The sequence below is a fragment of the Cnephaeus nilssonii genome, assembly GCF_951640355.1.
Source record: "Cnephaeus nilssonii genome assembly, chromosome: 1".
NCBI lineage: Eukaryota > Metazoa > Chordata > Mammalia > Chiroptera > Vespertilionidae > Cnephaeus > Cnephaeus nilssonii.
In genome coordinates, this window is record NC_137072.1 from 79,782,064 (window position 1) to 79,803,910 (window position 21,847).

Genomic DNA, 21,847 nt, shown 5'->3' on the forward strand with positions numbered 1-21,847 from the left:
ATTGTTATGTAGAAAATAAGCACTTCATAAATTATAAAATATTACATTCATGGGAGGTATAGGTTACCATTAATTTTTTAAAAAATCTCTATTGATTTTACAAAGATGGTAACAAGACTTTTTAAAGAAAACTAATTAAAACTGAATTTGAGATAACCCAAGTATAGAATATTGTCATGTGGATTTATTACTGTTCTAATGTAGATTCAGCAATTTAAAAAAATTTTTGTGCAGCTTAAGCTAATTTTTTTTTCAGGCTATGTTAATGTAAAACTGGATTTTTGAAAGTTATTGTTAAAAATATAAGCTGATATGATTACTTTTAGCTATATTAATTTTCAAAATATTTAATGTCTTCAAGATGGGTTCACTTAAATTAGCTACCAATCATTTCCATTTCTTAGGACTTGCTAGTATCCATGCTCCTTGTATCCCCTTCCCTTGAGTGTGAGTGGAACCAGCAACTTACTTCTAATTATGTGTCAAAATATGACAAAAGTGGTGACATATAACTTCCATGATTACATTACTGTGGAAAAAGAAAGTTTCCTGGATTTCTCAACATTCATGCAAAAGTCTCCTGATAACTTGTTCACACACCATGAGAATCAGATCTGTAGCCTCTAGTCCAGTTAATTGCTCTAACTCAAAAGAATAATGGAACTTCTCCTATCTCTTTAGAGACCTACTGTTTACAGCCAAGAATGGGTTTCTGGGTTAAGCCTCCAAGGTGCCAGGAAGACTGCAATGGTTATCTACTAAGGATTTACATTTCAAGGAGAAATGAGGCTCCAAAACTTGGAAACTTCTCTAAGGTTGCAGACCATTCACAGAGGAGATATTGTATTTATATAACAAAGGGTTAGGGTAAACACGGGACAATCATCCCCTGCCTCACTATGGGGGGTCCGGCTCCTCTTCCCTTAGACTACATTGGACATGTTTTCATTTTGTAGTCCTATGGATAAGGACTAGAACATGTGGATGCTGACACGTATTTACTACTAAATATTTAATTAAAATTTTTGTTTTTAATTTAGATTATCTTATCCTACATTTAGGATAATATCAATAAAAGTGATATTAAAAACCAAAAGTTACTTAAGATTGTGCTTCCATTTTGAAGGTATTCTCCGTTGCTTATTCACTTTGCGTGCTATGATAAAACAAACAACAGAAAAAAGTGTCCAAGCAAAAGCCAAGGAGGAACTGAGGCACAATAGACTATAAAAAAAATGAATCTTATCAAAATTACATGAGTTAAGAAGCAGACCTTAGCTCAAGCCTTAAGATGAAACTCCAGCTCTAGCCAATAGGTTGATTACAGCCTTATGTGAGTGATCTTAAAAGTTTTCGTCACAAAAGAAAATAAATTGTAAATATGGGTGACAAAGAGGTGTGAACTAGACTTGAAGCTATTCACAATATTCACATATAGCAAAGCATTATGTTGTATACCTGAAACTAATATAATGCTATATGTCAATTATATCAATTACAAAAAGAAGAAAATCTAGATTACAGATATTAAGTAATTTCATTACTGAAAATCTTCTCACATTATTATACAATGTGAATTGTGTATTTTAGATTACCATTATCTATATATATAAAAGCCTAATATGCAAAGTGTCCCCTCGGGAGTTTGACCAGGAGACCAGGAGTTTGATCTCTTGCTATGACATGTGCTTACCACCAGGAGGTGGCATGGAGCAAAGGAAGGCCCTGGCCAAAGGCCGGCAGCAGGGGAAGGAGGTTCTGGCCAGCAGCCAGCAGCCAGCAGCCAGCAGCCAGCAGCCAGCAGCCTGGAAAGGGAGGCCCTGGCCTGAAGCCCGAAGGCGCCATTGGCCCTGATCACCAGCCAGGCCTAGGGACCCTACCTATGCACAAATTTCTGCACCAGGTCTCTGTTTTTCTAATAAGTTAAGGAAGTTAACTCTTAGGAGAATATTTATTTCCCACTTTTAAAAATATTTCTATGAAATGTAAAGTTTTGCTAATGAAAGGAATTTTAGAGACAGGGCAGGCAGTTTTAAGGAAAAGAAAGGTCCATGGGAGAGGAATGCATATATAAAGGGCAGAGATAGCTCCAAGCCACCAGAATCCTTATCTTACTTTTGCAGAGGATAGAGAAAAGTCACAAGATACTGGGAAGAGGGAAACACTTTCACAGAGGATAGAGAAATGTTCCAAGATGAGGGGAGAAAAACAGAGCTTTGGTCTTTGAAACTGATACTTTGCAGAAGAATGACCAATTAGGAAAGCACAGGAGTCATAAATTAAGAAAGGGCCCAATCAGAAAGGGTCATGAAGAGAAAAAGGAGCTGCAGCCTTTATAAACCCGGAGACAAACAGACTCAGAAGATTTTAAAATTGATTTTTTTTCCATTTTAGAGAGAGATAAAGCAGGCTTTCCCATTTGGGAACCCCTCCCTGGGGGGTGGGATCTTTTGGGAAAACTTCCCAGGGAGAGTTTGTACATGCTTGCAATATATATATTTTTTTACTTTTAGTCGATGAGTTTATTCTTCAAACTTTGTAGGGCAAGAATCCACAAGGGGAGATTCTGTGCCCCAAACCTCATGTATCACTAAGATCATCTATATATAAAAGCCAAGCAACCTGAACAACTGATGGCCAGAACGACCGGACACTATGACGCACACAGCAGCTGGCCAACCTGCTGGATCTGGGGTGGCCAACCTCCCGCAGACCCTCCCTCTGGCCAGCCCAGCCCTGATTGCTACCCCCCATGCTGGTTGGGGGCAGGGCCCACTGGACCCACCCATGCACGAATTCATGTTCTATGCCTCTAGTTTGTAAATAAAAACTAATTTGAAAAATAATGCTTCAGAGTTAAGGTCATTAAAAAACAATAATAACAACAACCTGAAAAATACTGGATGAAATACAACTAATTAAAAAAAAATCAAAAAACACTATTTTTTAGCCTGGCCAGCATTGCTCATTAGTTGAGCATCAACCTCTGAACCAGAAGGTCAGTGTTCGATTCCCAGTCAGGGCACATGCCCAGATTGCAGGCTTGATCCCCAGTAGGCAGCCGATCAATGATTCTCTCTCATCATTGATGTTTCTATCCCCTTTCTCTCTTTCTTCTTCTTCTCTGAAATCAATTTTTAAAAAAATTTTAATAAAATAAATAAAAAACACTTTTTTAACTAAGTCCCAAATTTATTGAGGTAAGAACATTTCCCAAAGCTTTTCTATTGCATCAATAACAAATGTAAAATGCCTTCTATTAAACTAATACACAAACTCATAAGTTGCTAAATAATTATTAGAAGACTATGAATTGAAAAGAAGTAAAATGTTACTAGTTAATTTAGTATATCTGTTCAGACTTTGATCAAGCAAGAGCAATCCACATACTGCTTAAAGGCATATGTGTATGCCCCAGGCATACACAATACATGCTATTTCACAGTTCGGAAGAAAAATAAAAACTGTCACTAGGAAGATTGCCATGAGGAAAGAAAAAAATAAAAGAAAAATAAGCCTTCATAAATTATGAATTACACTCTTTTCAAGCTCCTTGTGTGAATTTTATTGCATAAACTGTGCAATGGCTAAAGAAAAGAAAATGTAATGATTTAAAATTATTGCTGAATAAATGTGTGGATAAATAAATATTTATTTATAAGTGTGTATTTCATATTATAGATTATAGATTATATTCAGAGATAATTTTTATTGTGTAAATGTACTGTTGAGCATAAGAAAAATCAAGCATGAAAAGCAGATAAAATGGAGAAGATATTGAGAAATATGTTTTTAACTTATCTTAAATCTTATTACTTTTTATCCTCAGTTGATACAAAAATAAATGCATTTTATATAAACAGGAAGCAGTGCAATAGAACTAGTAAATAATATATAAACAGCCTGTACCTTTACGAGGTAGCTGTTTGCCTTATGTAATAACTAGAGGCCTGATGCACGAAATTTATGCAAGGGACTCGGCCCTCGTAGCTGGCTGCCTCAGCCCTAGCAGCCCCAGCTTCATCGGGAAGATTGCCTGGACTGTCATTCTGCTGTTCAGCTGTCAGGTCTAATTAGCATATTATGCTTTTATTATTATAGATATAAGGGAACTGTTCAACAGAAAATTAGAGCTCTAGGACCCAATACAAAATTACGGTTAGAGAAAAAAAAAGTATATGACCTGTGTACTTATAGGAAAAAATAATAATATATTTTTGAGAAATAACAATGAAACATATGATGTTCTGAGTGTTTAAAAAACACATCTTTCCTTTATTTAGATCATTTCAAGACAGAAAGAAACTGAATATAAACTCTGCTGATCTTTAAAGAATCAAAAGTACTTGACATGATTTTGTTACTCTTTTCCATTGTACACAACTTCCACCACTGGAATGTGTAATACACCCATATTATTCTTCAATATAAGAAGATTAAGAAAAATAATTCATGCTTACTAGTATGTATGGCTCTGTTAAGTAAGAAAGTGACATTATGTAATTTTTATTATTAAAGATAACACACTTATGTAGAGAATGACATGGGCAGGGAGTTTACCGATGAGGAATAGAAGAAAGAAAAATATGTTGGGATTATTAGGGACAAAGCAAGAAGATAGAAGGAGAGGGATTTAAAACCAATAATACCAGTGATAACACCAGCTGGACTTACTTGATATGGGGAGTGAAATAAAAGGTAATTAAGGTTGAATCCTTGGTTTGGGGTTTGAGCAAGGAGGCGAGGATAATGAAATTTAGTGAGATTGGAATGACTGATAAAGGAATTGGATTTTTTTGTTGGCAGATTGTATTTTCCAAAAATAGCCATAGCAATATTTCTGATCCCATATGTACTTCAGAAACTTGCAAATCTCCAGCCAGAGATAAAGACTATTTTTTCTCCTTGCTGGATCATTATGACTGCACGGACAAATCAGATGCAATGGGAAAAAATGTTGCATGACTTTTGAGGCTAGGTTGTAAAAGTCAATCTCTCTCCCAAAGGCTCACCCTTGGAAGCCAGCCATCAGCTTCTAAGGAATGAACGCTATGTGGACTGTGCAGGTGCTGGAGCAATAGCCCCAGTTAAGGTCTCATCTGAGAGCCAGCATAACCACCTGACAGTATAGTGAAGGGGCCTTTAGATGATTCCTTATCCAAGCCTTTGGAGTGATCTCAGCTGAGACCGAGTGCAGCAGACACAAGCCATCACTACCAAGCCCTGTCCAAAAGGTAGACTTGTGAGCAAAATAAATGTTGTCATGCTTTAAATCTCCATGTTTGGGAGTTATCTGTTATGTAGCCATAGTAACTGGAACAGTTGCTTGGTAAGTAATTTTGTTAAATGTGTGTGTGTGCTTTTAGAGGGAAGGTAGTTTGTGTGTCTGATCAAGAGTTTAATTTTAATCATGTATGTGAGAGATATGGAAGTTGATATGTCAAATATGCAACTGGATATGAGTTTAGAATTTAAAGGAAAACTTTAGCCCAGAAATAAAAAATAAATAAATATAAAAGCATTAGCACAGATTATAAATAATAACACCTAGCTGTATAGTGAGAATAAGTTATTTTTTTTTAAGTTCTAAAAAATGTTACCTAGAATAATTTTGCTAAATCATTAAAATTAATGTTATGGTCTTCAAATGATAAGGCCTCAGGTGTTAGGTATTGGCACTCAATACATTTCTAAAATGAGATAGTCTAATAATGATAATAGTAACAGAGATCACATTTAATTTAATACATACCAAGTATTATGTTATAGAGCTAAGCTGTACATACATATGACCTAATTTCATCATCAGATTAAACCTATGAAGTTTGTATTTTTTTTAAATTTTTTTCATTAAGTAGAGGGGAATTTAAATGTAAGGGAAGATTACAACCAAATCATAGTAGTATAAGCAGTGATTGGTAAAACCTTAGTTTTGGCTTAATTCTGTATGACTCCAGCTAAATTTTGCTGGTCTTTTCTTATACATATTTTCATATGTTCATATCCAAATTAGTTTTTCTTTTTTAAAATATTTTTTATTGATTCAGAGAGAGAGAAATGGAAACATTAATGATGAGAGAGAATCATTGATCGGCTGTCTCCTGCACACCCCCTACTGGGGATCAAGCCTGCAAACCTGGCATGTGCCCTGACAGGGAATGGAACCGGTTCATAGGTCAATGCTCAACCATTGACCTCCCGGTTCATAGGTCAATGCTCAACCACTGAGCCACACTGATTGGGCCAAAATAGTTTTTCTATTGCTCATTTTTGTACGTATTTTCCACACCATAATTTTCATATATTGGATGTTAATGTAACAAAAAGTTAAAATCAGGAAGTATTTTTAGAATACTTTATATCATACTAGTGGCCCGGTGCATGAAATTCATGCATGAGGTTTTCCCTCAGCCCAGCCTGCACCCTCTCCAATCAGGGACCCCATGGGGGAGGTCCGACTGCCGGTTTAGGCCAGATCCCTGTGGATTCCACTGGGATGGGGCCTAAACCAGCAGTTGGACATCACTCCTGTAATCTGGGACCACTGGCTCCTAACTGCTCACCTGTCTGCCTGCCTGATCACCCCTAACAGCCTCTGCCTGCCTGCCTGATTACCCCTAAACCCTCTGCGTGCCTGCCTGATTACCCCTAACCCCTCTGCATGCCTGCCCGATTGCCCCTAACCTCTCTGCCTGCCTGATTGCCCCTAACTGCCTCTGCCTGCCTGATCGCCCCTAACTATCCTCCCCTGCTGGCCTGATCTTGCCCTAAACTGACCTCTCTTTCTGGCCTGATCTCACTCCCAACTGCCTTAAAATCCCTCCTCAGCCCCTACCTTAGGTTCTGCCTTCACAGTTCACCCAGATTAGGTTCTGATTAGCCAGTTTCTTTGCCAGTCAGCGTCAAAAGCTCCACCTCCTAGGCAGCCATTGGCTCCACACAGTTCACCCAGATTTGGTTCTTATTGGTCAGTTTCTATGCCAGTCAGCATATCTGGGCCTATCTCTGGGCCTGATCAAAGAGTCAGGCTGATCAGCAGCCCCTGCAGAGGCCTAGAGAGAAAGAGAGGCGTGCTGCTGGCCAGGCTCGGAGAGAAAGAGAGAGGCAAGGGCTGATCAACAGCTGCCACAGAGACTATGAATCAGATGCTGCTTCTTTCTCCAGGCCTCTCTCTAGGCCTGATTCGCAGCCCCATGCAGTGGCAGCAGTCAGTGCTGGGTCACCACGGCAACCCAGCACTGACTGCAGGACTGACTTCTAGTCAGTCACGCCTTTGGTAGGTCGTAACAGACCCTGGGTTTTTATATATTAGGACTAGTAGCCTTGCGCACGAATCCATGCACCAGTAGCTCTCTGCAGGGCCTGGCCACTCTGTGCCCACTGCTCAGAGGCTTTCCGTGGCCCAGAAGCCCATCCGCGGCCAGGTGCAGAATGCTTGCATTCCACCAGGCCGCTCACACTGCCCGCTTTCAGTGTCCTACCCCCCCAGGACTGGGGGACTCCAGCAGGCTAAAAAGACTGGACACCGCCATCTTGTGACGATGGGCACAGCCATCTTTGTGATGGAGTGATGGTTAATTTGCATATTACCCTTTTATTAGATAGGATAGCTTTCTCAGAGACTGCTGAATTTTCATTTTATCTCAGTTGAATTATCATTCTGGAACTTGAATCTCCTTAATAACTGATGGTTTTCTTTAATTTTGAAACAATACATGGGAATTGTGGGAAAATATATATAGGCCTTTTTCATACAATAAATAATACAAACATTATTACTTCTTCTTTGATATTATGTAGCATTTTTCTTTAATTGTTGAAAAATGTTATACCTTGTGAACCTGAGTGTTTAACATTGATAGATATTATAAAATATGGAGAGAAAATATAATTCTCTGAAATATGATAAGAAATTCATGGTCTAAAATAAAGGTGACAAATTTGATGCTCAACTACTACATTAGCTGTAGTAATCTCTGTTGTGTTAGTTTATATTAATGAGACTTTAAACAAATAAAAAAAATACATCTATGCTTTCACATCCTTTTAAATAACTCAATCTCTGATGATTTTGAAGATTCTGAGAGTGGTTCTATCACTGTTTCCATTACTCACCACTGGAGTTGCCAGCGAATCAAGGAAAAATATAACTGCATTTAAAAGACAAATTTTTTTTTTCACTTTCTTTCTAAATCCCAACTTCATATTTTGACCCATAGTGAGTTTAAAGAATTTATAGGCCCTATTCATGCTATGTAAACATAATACATTGACATTTTGATGACAATCAATTCCTTTCCTTCAACCCTTTTGGCATTGCACCCCTCCTTCCTTATAAGGTAATATCAAAGTTAAGCTATAAATTCAGTTCCAGTGGAAAAGGTTCACACCTCCTGAATTTGACTTTAGAATTTAAGTTCAAGCCACTCAACAACTTTTATTCTTCTTCAACAGCTCTGAAGGAATAACTTTTTGACTTTTGTATAATTTACGGTCTCTATGATGGAAAATATTTATATTTCCAGTTACAATTTCATGGAGTTGTGTGTTTCACTCTTCCAAATTTTGGCTTAATGACAATAATCAAAACATGGCAAATATATTTAATCTAATTATATTTTCCAAGCAAATTATTTTTATAACTATTCTTTTATTGTAATTTTTTTTTCTGTTTTGCTTTTGACGGTTTATTTATGCCTATCACATATGTAGTTTTCCTTTATGTAATATATATCTTTTCTTATGATATAGAAAAAGTAGATAAGAAATGTCATAGATGTGATATTCTGGGAATATCACATATTCTTCCTTTTCTTTTATTATAGTTTAACTAGAGGCCTGATGCACAAAATTTGTACAAGAGTAGGCCTTCCTTCCCCAGGCTGCCAGCACTGGCTTCCCTTTAGCACCTGGGACTCGGGCTTCCCTCGCAGCCCCAGCTTCGTCCGGAAGGACATCAGGTCTAATTAGCATACTGCACTTTTATTATTTTAAGGTAATTGGAAAAAAGAAAAATGTGTGCTTGATGGCTTTAAAGAGAGAAGAAAAATACACAGAAAGGTTGTGCTATACTGCTAGAACAAAATAAGTACAGTCATGAGCCATGTAACGTTTCTGTCAATGATGGACAGCCTGTATGACAATGGTCCAATAAGATTATGATAAAGCTGAAAAATGTCTATGGCCTAGGATTCTTTATGACATCATAGTGCAAATCAGGTATAAAGAAAGCTACTGCACTGTTAGTCACATAAAATTATAGCACAAGTATGTACAGTACATAATACTAGATAATGATAATGTTACTGGTTTATGTACTATACTATTCTATAATTTTATCATGTTAGAGTATACTCTTTCTATTTATTAAATAAAAAGTTTGCTGTAAAACAGTATGTTGTGTTATTCCTATAGCAGCTTCATATATCTCATGTTTACTATGTTTCTTGTTTGCATCATTTTCTCTTACGATTGATTTAACCTCGTGTTGTTTCTCACAGGAACATGCTGTATAGTCTAGTAAACTAGGAGAAATAGGCTATACCACATAGCCTAGCTATATAGTAGGCTATACCATCTAAGTGTAAGTGCCTTCTATGAGGTTCACACAATGACAAAATTGCCTAATGATGCATTTATCAGAACATATCCCCATCATTAAGCTGCACATGACTCTATTGACAAACACATTAAAAATCATTGATTTCTCCACATGATTTCAAATGATAATATTTATGACTTTGTTTTCACTAACTTACATGGTTTCTGCTTTAAAGGCATAAGAGCTTCTATTTTATAAAGAATTTGTATAGAGTGACTCAGGGATACCATCTGAAGACATTTTTTATGGTGGGGGCAATGCACCAACCACAAGCAACAACATTTCATAGACAAGCTAAATTGTCATTCAAGAGAAAGACCCCTGACTTTGAGTCCAAGATGGCAGTGTAGGAAGATCCTGAGTTCATCTCCTCTGATTGACGTCAAAACTACAACTACATATAGAGCAGCTATCTCTGAGAACAACCTGAAGACTAACAGAACAGATTTTCTACAATATGGATATAAAGAAAAAGCCACACTGAAATGCGTAGGAGGGACAGAGACTAAGTCTAATGAGGATCTACCCTATCCCCCATTCTCCATGTGGTGAGTCACAGTGGGAGAGATAGCACATCCCCAAAGCGTGAGTGATCTGAGGCTAGCCTGGGGAACCTACACCAGGAAAAGGCAACAACATACACCTGGCTTTGAAAACCAGCAATGCTTCCATCTAGGAGAGACAAATGGCTATAGGAAACCCAGGTTGTGCTCTTTCTGAGTCCCAGCACAGAGGCAGCTGTTTGAAACGCACCTAGCTCATAAGTAAAGGTGATACATTGACTAATTTTAGGGTGTGTGCTGAAACTTTCTCCAGTCTGAGGTGCTAGCAGGCACTATTTTCCCCCTTTCTTTAACATAGCTGGGCTGAAACTCTTCATTAACTTGGCTAACACTGTTCACCCCATCCTGGAATTTCCCTGAGGACCCACTCAGGCTAACACCCCTCCAAAGAAGCTTCTGTCCTGTCACATGCAGTGGTAAGCCTCGTTGGCACCAGCACATAGCAGAGTGTCACAGCCAGCCACACTAAAGGCTTGCCCTGCACACCAGTGAGCCAGCAACAATTATAGCCAGCCTCACAACTAGTGAGCCAGCAACCAGCCTCACCTGTCAGTATGTCCAGAGAAGTTGTGGCCCAGCCACAACAGGAGGCCACACTAGTCATCCCAGGTAATACCTCTAGAGCATTTGGCTCTGGTGACAACATGGATTCCACCACTAAACTCCATAAGACACCTTCTCAATAAGGCCACTTTTTCAAGACCAGAAGATTTAGCAGACCTACTTAATATATGGATATAAACAGGCAAAATGAAGGGGGAAAAAAGAATATGTTCAAAAAAAGAAAAAGGACAAAACCACAGAAAAAATAACTAAATGTAACTGAGGTAAGCTGTCTACTAGATAAAGAGTTGAAAGTAATATTCATAAAGATGCTCATCAAACTCAATGGACAAGTGGATAAACTCAGTGATAACTTCAATAAAGAGATAAAAATTATTTTTTAAAAAGACCTATCAGAATCAAAGAATATAACAACTGAAATGAAAAATACACTGGATGGAATCAAGATCAGATGATGCAGAGGAATGGATCAGCAATCAGAAAGATAGGATAGTAGAAATCATCCAGTTGGAAGATCAAAAAGAGAAATTAATTTAAAAGAATGAGGACAGCATAAGGCACATTTGGGACAAGCATACTAACAATTGAATCATTGGGGTCCCAGAATGAGAAGAAAAAGAGAACGGGAAGGAAAACCTATTAGATGAAATAATGATTGAAAACTTCCCTAACTGGGTGAAGGAAACAGACATCCAAATTCAGGAAGCATGGAGAGTCCCAAATAAGATGATCCCAAAGAGACCAACACCTAGACATATTATAATTAAATTGTTAAAAGTTAAAAATAAAGAGAGAATCTTAAAAGCAGCAAGAGAAAAACAACTAAGTACATACAAGGGGATACTCATGAGACAATCAGCTGACTTTTCAACAAAAACTTTACAGGCCAGAAGGGAGCAGCACAACATATTCAACATGATGAAAGGTTAAAACCTACAACCAAGAATACTCAACCCAGAAAGATTATCACACAGAATTGAAAGAGAGATCAAGATTTTCCCAGATAAACAAAGGCTAAAGGAGTTCATCACCACTAAACTGGCACTATAAGAAATACTAAAGGGAAGTCTTTATGTGGAAAGAAAAGGCAAAAATTATAAATAAGACAATATATGAAGGAAAAATATCTCACTAGTAAAAGAAAACATAGTAAAGATAGTAGACCAACCACTTGTAAATCTAGTATGAAAACAATTAGAATGTAATAAGTACATATCTATCAGTAATTATTTTAAATGTAAATTGACTAAGTGCTCCATTGAAAAAACATTGGGTGACTGAATGGATAAAAATACAAGACTCTTACATATAGTGTCTACATGAGACTCCAGAATGAAAGACACACACAGACTAAAATTAAAGAAATGGAAAAAGATATTTTCTTTAAATGAAAATGAAAAAACTAAAAAGCTGAGATAGCAATATTTATATCAGACAAAATAGACTTTAAAACAAAGGCTGCAACAAGAGGCAATGGCTTATCTGAAGAAAACAAAACACTAATTTAAAAAGATATATGCACCCCTATGTTCACCACATTATCTATATACATAATAGAGGAATATGCAAAATATCCAGGACACCATCACATCATGACCAATCACAGAGTGGGCGGTGCTGCAGGGCTGCGGGGCTGCGGGGCAGAACTCCAGGTCTAGTGTGATTTCATCCCACCCAGGCAGACTCCCCCACAACCCCGCAGCTGAATCCTGATGCCGACCTGGGGTGTACTAAACTTTATTAGAGCTGCTCCCCACACCCCCACCCTATGCCCCAGGACCACACTGCCCACAGTAGGGTGCCCCAGCAGTCTCCTGACAGGCGGCGGCCACGGAGAGCCAAGTGGGTGGGGGCTGAAGGGAGCCATGGAGGGGCAGGGCAGCCAGAGCCAAGTTCCTGGGGATCTGAGGAGATCATCTGACAGGAGCCCGGACTGCAAAGAAGGAAGAGGAATCAGCCACGGGGAGCTCTTTCAGTCCCCCTGCATGAACACCCTATACCAGTCCCCACACCCCCGGGGAGATGGGGAGGCTGACTGGACCAAGAGAAGACCCAGCCTCGGGGGTAGCTGCAGTCTGTACCTCTGACTCCCGATCTCTTCTCCCTGCCATCCCCACCAGGGGCGCCCACAACAATAGCACGCCGGTGACGACCTGTCAGCGCCTCCGAGGCACCCGAGGCCCATGGCCCACTGCTGCCAGGCCCCCTCCACTGGGGCCAGGCATGCCTTTCCTTCCTACAACTCCAGACCCGGGTGAAGGCAGGCCTGAGCAGCCCCCAGGGTCAGACCCATCTTCCACCCCCCCAACCCCCGACAGCAGTGGTGCCTTCTCCGCAGCGGAAGCACACTGAACCTCGCCAGGGGTGCAGCTAAACCCACCTTCTTAGCCCGCCTGGCCCTGCCTGTCCCAGCCCCCGCCCCGCTCCAGGAGATTGGAGCCCGCCCTGAGCACGTACAGCTGCGAAACAGCCACGTACAATTTAAAGAACAACGTCAAGTGGGGAAATTTGACAGTTACCCCCCCTTTGGCCTCGTTGCCCCCCTCCCACCCCCTCCCACCAGTGCCTCCAGGGACAACCACCGCTACAGGGCTTCTGGCCAGAGCCTGCCCCTCCGAGGCCTGCAGAACCCTCTGCAAAGCTTCGATAGCTACAGTCCCAGGAAACAATCGTGCCCTCCTCCCCTAATCAGCACCTGCTGCCTGTGAGGGTACCCATGGGCTTAAAAATAACAATCCCTTCCCATTTAGACATCACTTATTTGATGAAACATTTCTAGGTTTATTAGCTCAGAACCTCCTCATGACAACCCAGTGAGGTAGGCAGAGAAGAGATTACAATTCCCATGGTATATGCGTATGTATTCAGAAATGAAGCTCAGAGAGGAAAAGTGTCAAGTCCAGTGGTTCCCAAGGTGCAGCACATGCCCCACAGGAGGGCAATTTGATTTTAAGTGGGGGCAATTTGAGAATGAGTTAACAGTGAATTAACTGGTGGTCATCCCTTAGGCCCACTAAGCTGTCAGTCAGACATTGCCCCAGGGCTCCTGAACTGTGAGAGGGTGCAGGCCAGGCTGAGGGACACCACCCCCCCAAGTGCATGAATTTCATGCACCAGGCCTCTAGTTTAGAATAACCAAGATGTGGAAGCAATGTAGATGTTCATCAATAGATGAATAGATTTTTTAAAAGCATATATATATGTGTGTATGTGTGTGTGCGTGCATGCATGTGTGTGTGTGTGTGTGCACGCAGACTGGAATATTACTTAGCCATAAAAAATAATTAAATATTGCCATTTGCAATAACCTGGATAGACCTAGACTCTAGACAGTATTATGCTAAGTGAAATAAGTTAGAAAAAGACAAATATGGTATCATTTCACTTACATGTGGAATTTAAAAAGTAAACAAATGAACAAACAAAACAGACTCATAGATACAGAAAAACTGATAGTTGTCAGAGGGTGGAGTAGTGAGGGTATGGGGGAAAAGGTTAAGGTGATTAATAGGTACAAACTTATAACATAAGTCACAGGGATGTACTAGTAAAGTACAGTACAGGGACTATAGTCAATAATATCACAATAACTTTGCATGGTGACAGATGGAAAATGGACTTTTTGTGATCACTTTGTAAGGTATATAAATGTGAAATCCCACTAGGTTGTACACCTGAAATTAATACAATATCGTATGTCAACTATACTTTAAGGGCTTTACAGTCTAGAAAAGTAAATAAAAATGTACTGGTGAAAATTTATTTAACTAATTTAATAACAATGTCTAAATATAGTTAAAATTCAGTCAATCAAATCAATTTCAGTTTTCTTTAAAAATTTATCAAAGATGATAAAGATCCTTTTAATATTTTAAAACTTTTTCACAATGCATTTTATATATACATCATTGTCATATTCTAAGATCCATTAAAATAAAAGATAATTATTCTCATGTTTCATTAATTTCAATAAGATTTTATACCACATATTATCACCTTCCTTAATTTGTCTCACTTATACACATGAAGAAATTAGCTTGGAGTCATGAAAAATTGATACATCCAAATGTGCAATATGAGGAAGCTGTAAGTGAAATATAATTTATACATCATAAATGAGTTAAATTGTCTAACTCTAAATGAAACCAATAGAATTAGGCCAAAACAGAGCAAGTAATTTTTTTTTTTTTTTTTTTTTTGGTGGGGAAGATCTCATAACCCCTAGCTACATTGCATTACCCATCATTCCAGTCATTTCTGAAGACAATTTGGTCCTTAAAAATTTAGATTGACATGTTGAGATACCATTAGGTACATGGAAGGACTGAACCAATGAATCAATAAGAACAATGATGATCAATTTTCCACACATCTGAACCATGTTGTGCTTTACTTCCGGAAGTAATATGATAACATTGCAGCATGGTGGTTGAGATTATGAATTTTGGAGTTAATCACACTTGGTTTTTAGAGTCAACATAACTTTCAAATTGCATATTTTTAAGACAAATTACATATCCTGTATAAGTCCCCAACATTGGGAACTTCATATTGATGTTGAATCTTTTCCCAGGATTCCTGATATCAGATCTGTCTGCAAATCCCTTTCTTCTTTATTAGAAACATCTCTTGAGTTCTTCCCTTTCTATAATTAAAAAAAAAAAATGTTTTTCTGTTACTGCACTAGTCAAGATTCTTATCAACGCAAGTCTAAATTACTTCAGTAAGCTCCCAAATAGTCTCTGTCTATGTGGTAGATTTGGTCCTTGGTCCCAGTTCTTTATTCCCTCCATGAGTCACAATTATACTGGAACACTCTTCACCATGTGATGTTATGGTACTACTAGAATGGGCAGAGTATATTCTCCCACTCCACTGATGTTGAGCTGGGCCACTGACTTGCTTTGGCCAATGGAATGTGGAAGGAAGTGACAATAACTAGTTCTAAGCTAAGGTTTTGAAAATCAGCGGGTTTTTCTGCTTCTGCTTGTGCCATTGCCAAGAGAAAAGAAATGTCCCTGATCCCACGATGCTTTTCCCTAGGCAGTTTGCAACCTGAAGCCAAAGTGATTCAGCAGACCTGTAACGCTATGAAAGAGAAGCTATAAATGGTCATTGCTGTGACCCACTGGTATTTTGAAGTTTTTTGTTGTGTAACAAAAACTAAAACCCTGCCTTTAGGCGCTCTTTCTTCAGTTTGATAGAATGCCCTCCTGCCACTTTCAACCTCCTATAATACTACTGGAACTTTTCCTTTTACCTGAAATGTTTTATTGTTACTAATTACCTAATGAAAAATCCAAATTTGTAGCCTGATTGTTCAAAACCTGGCAACTACATACCTTTCCTGACTTATCATCAAATATAGCTAAAAATAAACTATTTCAGCGCATTGATGTATTCATTGTTCCGAAAGCGTTTATCACTTATTTCCAGGATTACCCTATGCAGCTCATTACTCACCACTTTCTTAAAGTACCCTTCTTATTCTCTCTCTTGAGTGATAAATATTTGAAAGTTTTAAAATATGTATAAATAATAGATGCTTCCTGTGCAGAACATCCAAGGCATTTTGTAACCCTGCAGAGGGATTAAGCTGGTGATGTCTGTATATGGGCCAAGTGAAGATGATCCTCCCTGCCCTTCATTCCTGAAATCCTGTGACCTTTTAATATGGTTTAAATAGCTTCCACATACGTAGTGCTTTGGGGCTGCTCCCGATAGACACTATTGTCTTATCTGTGCTTACCATGTCACCTATACATTTAAAAAGCCAGTCCATGTCTAAAAATCTCATATGGAAATAGAAATAAGATAAAGGCTGTTTATTTTTCCTTCATCCTAAAGATAACTAGTATGTTATCACTTGCTCCTGTTTTGACTTACAACTATAATTCTAAAGAATTTTGTTGTTGATTCTTAGTGTTTGAACACACTCTTGAGACTCTTAGACCAGCCTGATACTACATATCTTAACTGCTTCCTGCCAAATCACTGCTACAGTCCTGAATATCCTCTGCTTTAATGCTTTCTGCTTAGTGGGATGATTCCTTCCATGTGCTCTCTTTTATACAAATTTGCTGTTTAAATTGATATATTGAAATTCCTTAGCTAGACATTAAACCTGAAATGTTGAACTAGTCCTTTGTAGCTCCAAAACCTAAATGGTATCCTACATATAGTAGGCAGAATATTAGAGGAGAAAGAACACAGGGTCCGCACCCATAGACGTAAGTGCAAAATGTGACGCTGCCAATTCACGGCTGTGGTAGTACAAGTTAATCTAACTCTCTACACCCCAGATTAATCATATTAAGAGGATAGAAAATGGGAAAAGTGGGTATGTAGGTACTAATACCTAATACATTAGGGGCATGGTTTTTGCTTAATAGCTCTTAGTTAGCAATATCCCCTTTACTGACATAAAATTCTAAAGCATATGGAGGTTTTCACATGACAGGTCTGGTTCATTCTGGGAGTCCTCATATCCACCACATTGTTTCAATTTATGATTAAAGTTTCAGAATGTTTATAATTTTCCATGACTGCTTTCACCAGAATTTCAATATCCCATTGCTATCTCCAGCAAATCCCAATCAGACATCAAAGAACTCAGACCCAATTTGACCGGCCCTGAGAAATGCAGAACAAATAACCTAGGCACCACAGCACAGAGCCATGCTGCAGATAGTCCAGGCTTCCAGAGGGTAAAGCATCCGTTAAACTGGGAGAAAAATTGCATGAGAAATGAGCATACCATTTTTTGTTTGATTTTAATTTAGATGTTCATTCCTTGCACAGATTAAAATTGACAAAAGTTGTATTTCACCTAACTAGGTAACAGTCTGAAAGCGGAATTTAAGTAAGGCTGCTTTAAAGATGCTCTGTCAAATTTCAAAGCTCTGAAATTCATAGGATGATACCACAGCAGAGGTTCGATAGCTCAGACCCCTGCTAGGCACTCAATAAATATCTGACAACAATTGATTAAAGCACAGATGCAGTTCAATGATTAAGTTACACACACCTCGTATGCTATATCAGTAACAAACAGCTGTTTATTTACTTAATCAAAAACCACCAACTTCAGCATCAATATGATGACCACAGAATGTAGCATGTCATTGTCTGAAAACTCCACGTTAGGTTTTCAGCTTAAAAATGAAGTCTGACTAGTTGTCTCTGAGCCAAATTTTTCAACTTTTCCCTAGAATGCTAATAAAGGGAGAGGAGAAAATACTTTGTTATATAATAATGTTAAAGCCAAGTCACTAAATTTCCTTCTGAAAATAAAGAGAAACTTTAAGTAACAAAAGCCATAGAGCTACATTGACAAACCTAATTAATTAAGCCATGTTTTCAGATTTATCCCATGAAACAAAGCTAACTTGTTGCTCTGTTCTTGGGAGTAGATAGAAAGTGCTTCCAATTCACAATCAATTTATTCATCAGAAGGCAGCAGACCTCTATTCAACAATGTTGATGCTTTCTGGTGTTGGTCAAATTACTTCACACCCATTTTCTGACTATTATCAGGATATTGCTAGAAATTATGCCGCAGTTTGTATAATGCAAATTGCCTTTGGTCATAGCAATGATATGACAAATCTACCACAAGGCAGAGAACCCTTAGCAAAACTGTAAATCACACACATGCTCCCTGGGTGCAAATATCAGTGTTAAATAAAGAATAGTGTGAAAATAAACACTGGAAAAAACAAAAGTCTTGCAGCAAAAAAGAAAAAGATCATCCAGAAACTCAAATGAAAAGTATTTATATCAGGGAAAGATTTTATAATGTAGCTTTAAAAAATGCTAGAAACCCTTTTTCATTGTCCTCAAAAGGTTACCAGGACGTCTGATAGCTATAAAAGAAGAGCAAGAAGTGGGAACAGTAAAACACGAAAGCAAACTTGTGAGATTCTCTGGACTAAAAAGTTAGCTGTTTGTCTTAAGGAAGGATGAGAAATAAATCTTAAAATACCCATTAAATCAGTAAGAAAATTATTTGCAGAAATCACCATCAGAGATGTAGAGTAGATAACACAGAGGAAATGGGCAAGGAGGAAAAGTTATCAAAGAAAATATAAAACCCATGAAAAGTCAGATAATTGAAGTCTGATGTGAAAAGTATGGGTTGGGTGCTTCTGAGGAATGTACCAGAAATATGGGAGGGAAGAATAATTCAGGTTGTAATTAGAAAGAGTTCTACTAACACTTAAGATGTGTATAACAGAATGTCACTCCAACCCTAATAATGAGTAATGTCTGGATACTTTTGAATTCATTAGGGAGCTGAAGTTACCAGGTAATAAGGAAAACTGAATTCTAAAGGTTGTCCAAGTGTTACATGGGTCAGAGTGACTGTGTACAATAATGACAGCCTCAGATAATAGGGGGTGAGTTTGCCCCATTCTGCAGTTCTTCTCAGTAGAGTTTCACCATGAGTAACATTGGGGGACAGGGCAAGAGAACTGAATGAGTTTCCCTTGTGGCACAGGCGGAGAGGGAGCATTGAGAGTGGAGTGTTTGTACTTAGAGAAGCACATCAATGACTCAGGCTGCGCGTGAATGCAGGATGCTGATCAGCTGCTGCTGGGGACAGGGCTGAACCTGCCACATGTTTTTTTCCTGAAAAAACAAACAAAAGTAAGCTGCTTCTGTGGAGAGGCAAAAAGTGCACTCTTACCTATGACCTAACCCTGCTTTGACAGGAAGAGTTGACTGCCACTGTGGGAAGGAGAGGAGATCTCTCTTCACCAGGTCCAAGGCAAACTGCTTGCTACTGACGTGAGGAGCAGAAGCTAAAGCTATCTGTTGATGGGAGAGGGACAGGATACCTTCCACTCCCTGGTTCCAGGCAAAGATTAAATGCCATTGAAAGAGGGTATAGGGAACCTGCCACCTCCTCCCAATTCCACTGCGAAATAACAAGCCAGAGCCGTCTGCCACTGGGGCAAAAGCGGGAAATCTGCTCGGGCCTAGAACTTACACCAACACAAAAATCAAAAACGATTGCCAGAAGAGCAGGACGTGCATGCATAGCCAAGACTCCTTACCCACACAAGGATGAGTTTGGATGGGATGAGTGGAGGGGCAGGACACATACTGGCCAAACAGACTCTCTACCATATGAAGGAGAATGTGTCTGCTGTGAATAGAAGGCCAGAAAATCAGAGAAAACCTCACTGCTTGTCTCAGGCAAAAAGGACCTGCTTAAAACTGACAGAGAAGCACATCTGCCATCTGCGCCCCCTCCCCCCGCCTCCCGCCACCACCAAGGTCCCTCATTAAATAACAAGCATCAGCAATCTACCTCAGCTGAAGGGCCAGGAGTGAGTAATCCCTCTGTGACACAGGTGTGCGGGATCTGGTGAAAGTAGTGGATGGAGCACTGAGGTAAACCATCAAATTCACTGTTTTGGGTTTATTTGTGTCCCCCCACCCCAAAATTCGTATGTTGAAAACATAAGCCCCAGTATCTCAGAAGCTCTCAGGGGTCAGCCAGAGAGCTTTATACAATATAACATATAACTAGAAAAAATAAAATAAGATGCATACATGAAAGAAAAGACCAAATTTCACCAACATAGGGAAAAATAATTTTTTAAAAATCAGTCATTTTTTATTGACTGTTCAAAAGTGGTAATACAGAGAATCACTATTACACTTCTACCTTTCCATCATTTCAAACTGTACATTAATAAAAAGCTGTGAGTGAAATGGCTATTTTCCATGTTAAATCTCTTTATAAACACTTTGATGAATACCATGCATATCAATAATACTTAATGTATTTAATGTGACAAATTAGCTTGCTTCTTGCTTGTTAGTTTATCTAAACTGGGTGAGATTGATTACTTGCATGGGATAATGTATATCTACTGAGTGTTTATATTTTGTTTTAAAAATATGCATAGAGAAGTCAGTCTCAGAGAGGTTTGTGGAATTAAATGCAAGATGAAATTTAAAGTGATTTCAGTCAATCTCAGGATTGTCATTTTAACTTTTATTCAATGAAGCAAGTTAAGTTGCTTTTCAAATGTCATCTTCAATTATTCATTAGTAGCAATTCCAACAATTTATTTGGTAAAATTATGATTATGTTTAAATCCTATCTAAAAAAAAAGCAATATGCAAATTAACCATCACTCTGCTACACCACAAGCCACACCCACAAGCCATACCCACCAGCCAATCAGGAGCAAATATGCAAAAAAAAAACAACCAAGATGGCTGCAGCCACAGAGAGCAGGAGGGAGGGTTGGGTTTCCCCGGCAATGGAGGAAGCCAAGCTTTCTGCCTGCCCTTGCCAGCCTAGGCCTCCACTCAAGGCTACAAAGTTTCAATGATAGAAGATACAAAAATTCAAACAGAAATTGCGACAGCCACAGACCTGGAAAGAGCAGGAGGCTAGGGTTGCCCCCAGCGATGAAAGAAGCCAAGCTTTCTGCACATCCTGGCTCACCCAGGCCTCTGCTTAAGGCTACAAAGTTTCAATTATAGAAGATACATAAGGCCCAACAGAAATGGCTGCTGCCATGGAGCAAGTAGGAGGCTTGGCTCCATTCCATGCTACAAAGTTTCAATTGTAGAAGATAAATAAACTCCAGATACCAGGGCCTCCGCTTGAGTCGCCAGGGGGCGTGGCTGGCCTGCAAACCACTATAGGCCCTGTGCCCAGGCTGCCCCATGCCCCAAGGGATCCCCCACCCTTGGGAGAGTCTGCTGGTTTGATCTGGGACACCCTTCAGGGCAAACCAGCCAGCTGCCACCCATGCACCAGGCCTCTATCCTATCTAATAAAATAGTAATATGCAGATTGACCATCACTCCAGCACACAAGATGGCTGCCCCCATGTGGTCAAAGATCCTGCCCCCATGTGGACACAAGATGGCCACCACAAGATGGCCAGCAGGGGAGGGCAGTTGGGAGGTACCAGGCCTGCAAGGGAGGGCAGTTGGGGGTGATCAATCCTGCAGGGGAGGGCAGTTAGGGGTGACCAGGCCAGCAGAGGAGGGAAGTTAGGGGTGACCGGGCAGTAGGGGATGGCAGTTAGGGGCAAACAGTCTGGCAGGGGAGCAGTTAGGCATCAATCAAGCTGGCAGGGGAGTGGTT